This window comes from Triticum urartu, chromosome 2A, assembly GCF_056163025.1.
Source record: "Triticum urartu cultivar PI428250 chromosome 2A, HENAU_Tu73, whole genome shotgun sequence".
NCBI classification, from domain to species: domain Eukaryota; kingdom Viridiplantae; phylum Streptophyta; class Magnoliopsida; order Poales; family Poaceae; genus Triticum; species Triticum urartu.
The window spans coordinates 599,142,200-599,147,645 of NC_141874.1; positions in this window are offsets into that span (position 1 = coordinate 599,142,200).

Sequence of the window (5,446 nt, forward strand, 5' to 3'; positions counted from 1 at the left end):
TCAGATCACGCGCGCAGCAAGGGGGGCATCAGCCACGGTTTGGTAGGCACATGACTTTCGTGTGTGAACTGTGTGCTATTTGGAAACATTTTTTTGGGAGGGGCTACTTGAAAACATGTACATGTGTTGTCGAAAGGGATGAGGATCGCCGTTCGATCAAGGATAATCCAACGGTGTAGACGTACGATCCATGGGGTTTGGGTTCTGGCCAATCAGAAAGCATGACTTAGATTGTGCGCGTGGCAGAGGGGTGGGGGGTGCATCGGCCACGGTTTAGTGGACACACGGCTTTCATGAGTGAACCGTGTGCTCTTTGAAAACATTTACATTACCTAACATCATTGTCGGTGTCAAAACCGGCGGATCTCGGGTAGGGGGTCCCGAACTATGCATCTAGGCCGGATGGTAACAGGAGGCAAGGGACACGAGTTTTACCCAGGTTCGGGCCCTCTTGATGGAGGTAAAACCCTACGTCCTGCTTGATTAATATTGATGATATGGGTAGTACAAAAGTAGATCTACCACGAGATCGGAGAGGCTAAACCCTAGAAGCTAGCCTATGGTATGATCGTGTATGAATGTGTTGTCCTACGGACTAAAACCCTCCGGTTTATATAGACACCGGATAGGGTTAGGGTTACATAGAGTTGGTTACAATGGTAGGAGATCTGTATATCCGTATCGCCAAGCTTGCCTTCCACGCCAAGGAAAGTCCCTTCCGGACACGGGACGAAGTCTTCAATCTTGTATCTTCATAGTCCAGGAGTCCGGCTGAAGGTATAGTCCGGCCATCCGGACACCCCCTAATCCAGGACTCCCTTAGTAGCCCCTGAACCAGGCTTCAATGATGACGAGTCCGGCGCGCAGATTGTCTTCGGCATTGCAAGGCGGGTTCCTCCTCCAAGTACTTCATAGAAGATTCTGAACACAAAGATAGTGTCCGGCTCTGCAAAATAAGTTTCCACATATCGCCATAGAGAGAATAATATTTACACAAATCTAATCTACTGACGTATTCCGTAGTGTGACATCACACCACGGCCAAGCCTTTATTCGAACCGTTTTACTGTCCCATCTCAGCGTGTTATGCGAGGCAGTTTCCTTGGCACGTCTTGTTAAAGCAGAGATCGTGTCCCCTTATTCCGGGATAATCCAACCGCGCCATTGATTACGGCGCTTGGGAGATAAGCGAGTTTTACCAGGCTGGTGGGGACGCATAGTCGCGTCCACCCATATATGGGGATAAGGATCCACCTTTTCACCTACGCCTTCTTCCTCCTTTGCCTATCCATTTTCGCGCACTCGAGCTCCAGCGCCCAAGTCCTCACTCCCCACCTCAACCTTCTCCAGTCATGTCTGGAGCGGGAGGCAAGTGGATGGTCTCCTCCGTTACGGAGGGACACACCAAAAGACTAAGGAAGGCCGGATACTTGACCAATGACATTGCGCACCGGCTTCCCGAAGAGGGGCAGCTCATCCCTACCCCTAGGTCCCATGAGAGGGTGGTGTTCCTCCCCCATTTCCTCCGCGGACTGGGTTTCCCTCTCCACTCATTTGTCCGGGGGCTCATGTTCTACTATGGCCTGAAATTCCACGATCTGGCTCCGAACTTTGTCCTCAACATCTCGGCATTTATCGTCGTGTGCGAGGCCTTCCTCCACATCCGCCCCCATTTCGGCCTATGGCTCAAGACTTTTAATGTCAAGCCAAAGGTGGTGCGCGGCAACCAGGCGGAGTGCGGAGGCACCATGGTGGGCAAGATGCCCAACATCTTATGGCTCGAGGGCTCCTTTGTGGAGACCCTGAAGGGGTGGCAATCAGGGTGGTTCTACATCACCGAGCTGCGCGACCCTAAGTGGGTCGCAGCCCCCGAGTTCCGATCCGGAGCCCCAACGCGGCTCACGTCCTGGAAAGAGACGGGCCTGCCGTGGGGTAAAAAAGGAGAGCTGACCGGACTCCAAACATGCGTCCAAACCCTGGTGGACAAGCAGCTCAAGCTTGTCAACATAGTCCAAGTTATGCTCATCTGCCGGATCCTCCCATCTCAACAATGGGCTTTCAACCCATGGGAGTTCGACCCAGCGCGGCACCAAACTCTGAGCAGGCTCTTCGACACGATGTACGAAGATGCCTGGAAGGTGCTTTTCAAAGGCACCGAGGCCCCTGCATCCACTACCGAGGATCGCGGATTCAGCACGCAGCGTCACGCTCGTGCGGTAAGCTATTTTTACCTTCTACAGGGTATCCATTTTTCATAGTTTGACTCCATGCGGGATCTAAGCTCCCTTACCTTTGACAGGATTGGCAGGAGACATCCGGACAAATCAACTGTTCGGCTCCTTTGCCCGAAGGCCTAGCGGACGCCCGTTTGGCGAAGCTGCTGGTTCCGGCACCCTATGTGGTGTCGGAGAAGAAGGCCAAGAAGAAGGCCGCGGGGACTCGAAAGAGTGCCTGGCGCCAGGAGGTGTCGGATCCATCATCCGACGGCTCCAAGATGCACTCCTCCCACGAAGACGAGGAGGAGGAAGAAGAGACCTCCCCCCCCAGCGGGGGAAGGGAAGAAAAGGAAGGCCGCCCCAACCAGGGAGGCCGAAGGGTCCAAGCAGGGAAAAACCCTTCCTCCGGACTACTCCACCGACGCCGACGACGGTGAAGAGGGGTGGTCGCACAGGGCCATGCCCCTGGCAAAATCGTAAGTATCCGGATACCAGAGTAATTCATAGTATTCCTTTATTGCACAACTTTCCCTTATGTCGAATATGATTATGCAGCCAATCCAAAGACCGGCTCGACGCGTCGTCGAGCGATTCACTGGACTCGTCGGATGTGAACTCGCTTCTGACGGCTTCCTCCCCCCGCCCTACGGACGACGCCGAAGTGTTGTCCCAACAGGTTCCAAGCTAGGAGGAGGTGGTCCTGGAGGCGCGGCAAGGCGACCTCCCGGACTCCAGGGGTGAAGGGGATAAAATCTCCCAGGGCTCCAAGTCCGGCTCTAGGCCGGACACCACTCCAAAACCTTCAAAGGTTCCAGAGTTCGGCGGGCGACCTCCTTCCAAGAGGAGCAGGCCCTCCGTGCCGGTGACCCCCGTCCAACCGGAGGCGCCGGACAATCTGTTGGAGGCGCTCAAAGGCGCCTCCATCGACGAGGAGCACCGCGCCATTATGAGTGCGGTGGTCCTGAAGGTTCAGTCTGCCAAGAGCGGACTGACTGAAGCTTGTACTAGCCTTTTAACAGGCTTTGAGGTAAGTAAAGAATATGTAACAAATATTACCGCATAGACAGTAGCCCCTGATGCTCTGTTTGGCGTTCGGGAAGAAAAGCCGAATAGAGGATCAAATAAAATCCGCAGGAGTCTAACAAAAGGGAGTCAATATGCGTATGCAGGCTTCCTTGCTGGCGTCCGCTGCACTGACTGCGGAAATGGACACGCTAAAGCAGAACCTCGAGCAGTCCGAGCAAGAGCTCGGGCGTGCTAAGAAGCAGCTCGAGGATAATGAAGGTAAGAAATACCTTGTTTAAATATATATAAAAAGGTGCTATTTCAAAAAATGACAGGATTATCGTGGCTATTGTAGGGGCCACGTCTGAGGTGGCGCCCTTAAGCAAGTGCTGCTCGAGGCCGAGAAGAGGGCGGCCACGGAGCGCACCGAGCGGGAGAAGTATGAGGCCCAGGTTGGCAAGGTGCGGTAAGAGCTCCAGGTTCTCATGAAAAAACATGAGAGTTTGGAGCTTGACTCAAAGACGGGAGCGTCCGAGCTCGCGGCGGCTATTGAAAATGCCAAGTCTGCCAAGGCCGAATCCCAGAAGACCCTCCAGGAGTTGGATGAGGTGAAGAAGATAGCGGCGGGTAAGGCATTCTTTATGCAAAGCAAACACATAAACATGAGTTACTTGTTACTTACTCGAATCCGGAGCTCTCTAGGAGCGTTCGTAGATCTTTGCCGGAGCATGTCCGATGCCGCCGCATTCTATCGAGCCGAGGAGGGCAGCTCAACAGAGAAGGTGTTCTGGTCTCAATATGCTGAGGCCGGACACCCCGTGCCCCTGAGCGACCAGATGAAGCAACTGGTCGAGCTCCACAAGGCGGCCGAACAGGCCATGAAGGGCCTCATAGTTCGGCTGTGGCCTGGAGAGGCTCTGCCTAGGAGCTATTTCGGGCTGGTGCGGCGGCTGGTGGAGTCCTGTCCAAGGCTCGAAGTCATCAAGCGCTCCGTCTACATTGAAGGTGCCCGTAGGGCCCTTGCCCGTGCTAAGGTGCACTTGGGCAAGCTGGATGCTGAGAAGCTTGTTAAGGATGGGCCACCTTCGGGGAAAGAGCATCGCAAGCCCGAGAATTATTATAAGGATGTTCTTAAGGGTGCCTGCCTTGTGGCGGATGAATGTTCCAGGGATGTAATTTTTGAGTAAAACTCGCTCGTTTTGTCCTGTGCGCTGAAAACTTGTTCATATGCGCTAAGCAATGCTGTTGGAATTTAAAATATTACCTTCTGTGCGGCTGTTTATCAATTCTGAGAGATGGCGAGTCGTCGGCTTCTGCCCCCGTGCCGCTAGTGCTAGGGTGTTCGGGGATAAACCTGAGCGCTCTTTTTCCCATGTTTGGGTCCTTCGAGGGAGGCGCTCAGCCCAACGAACAAGGCAATCAGACTATAATGCGTGAACACTCTCACTTAGCCATAGAATTCTATAATTTTAAATTTCGGTGAAGCCCCTGGTATTCGGAAGACCGAGTTCGGGGCGCTATCCACGCCTTGGCCGGACAGAGCCGACTCCTCGCTCTAAGCGGCATAAGTATTTAAGGACTCGAAAAAACCTCTCGAACAGCGACCAGCTCTCGCTTCATCATGACAGTCAGTTTAGCTTTCTCCACTGAGGTGCTCGACCCAGCTCAACTGGGGCACAATCGCATTGGTTCTCCTAGTGCTACCTTAGCTGATATAGCGGAACGTAAGGCACCAAAACATAGGAGCCGGGCAAACCCAACTATTGACCCAAGACATGATTCGGAGCCGATGCATATAATGCTATAAGTTCGGGGTGCCGCACTTGTTAAAGTGTTCGGACTTCTCACACCATATTGAGGGGTACTAAAGCCCCTGGCGTATTTTGGCTGTACCAAAGTGTACGGGTGCAACATGTCGTTAAGGAACATATATTTATAAAAAAAGGGTAATGCAAAAAATAGACAGAAGCTATGCATTGTTTATTAAAAAGGGCTGCGATCAAAGCAGGACGATACAAATAATGCGATAAGCAAAAGGTTGGACTATTTAACATGTCCGTTCCAGGGGCAGGCTGCGGAATGGTAAGCGAAACAGGTATACTGCTCGTGATAGAGACCACCTGGGAGTTCCGTAATGCGGCATGGCTTGTCTGCTTCCCTGGTTCTTGCATCGTTTGTGCGGCAATTGAACTGCCGAACAGGCCTTCCGAAGAATGGAGTCCTAA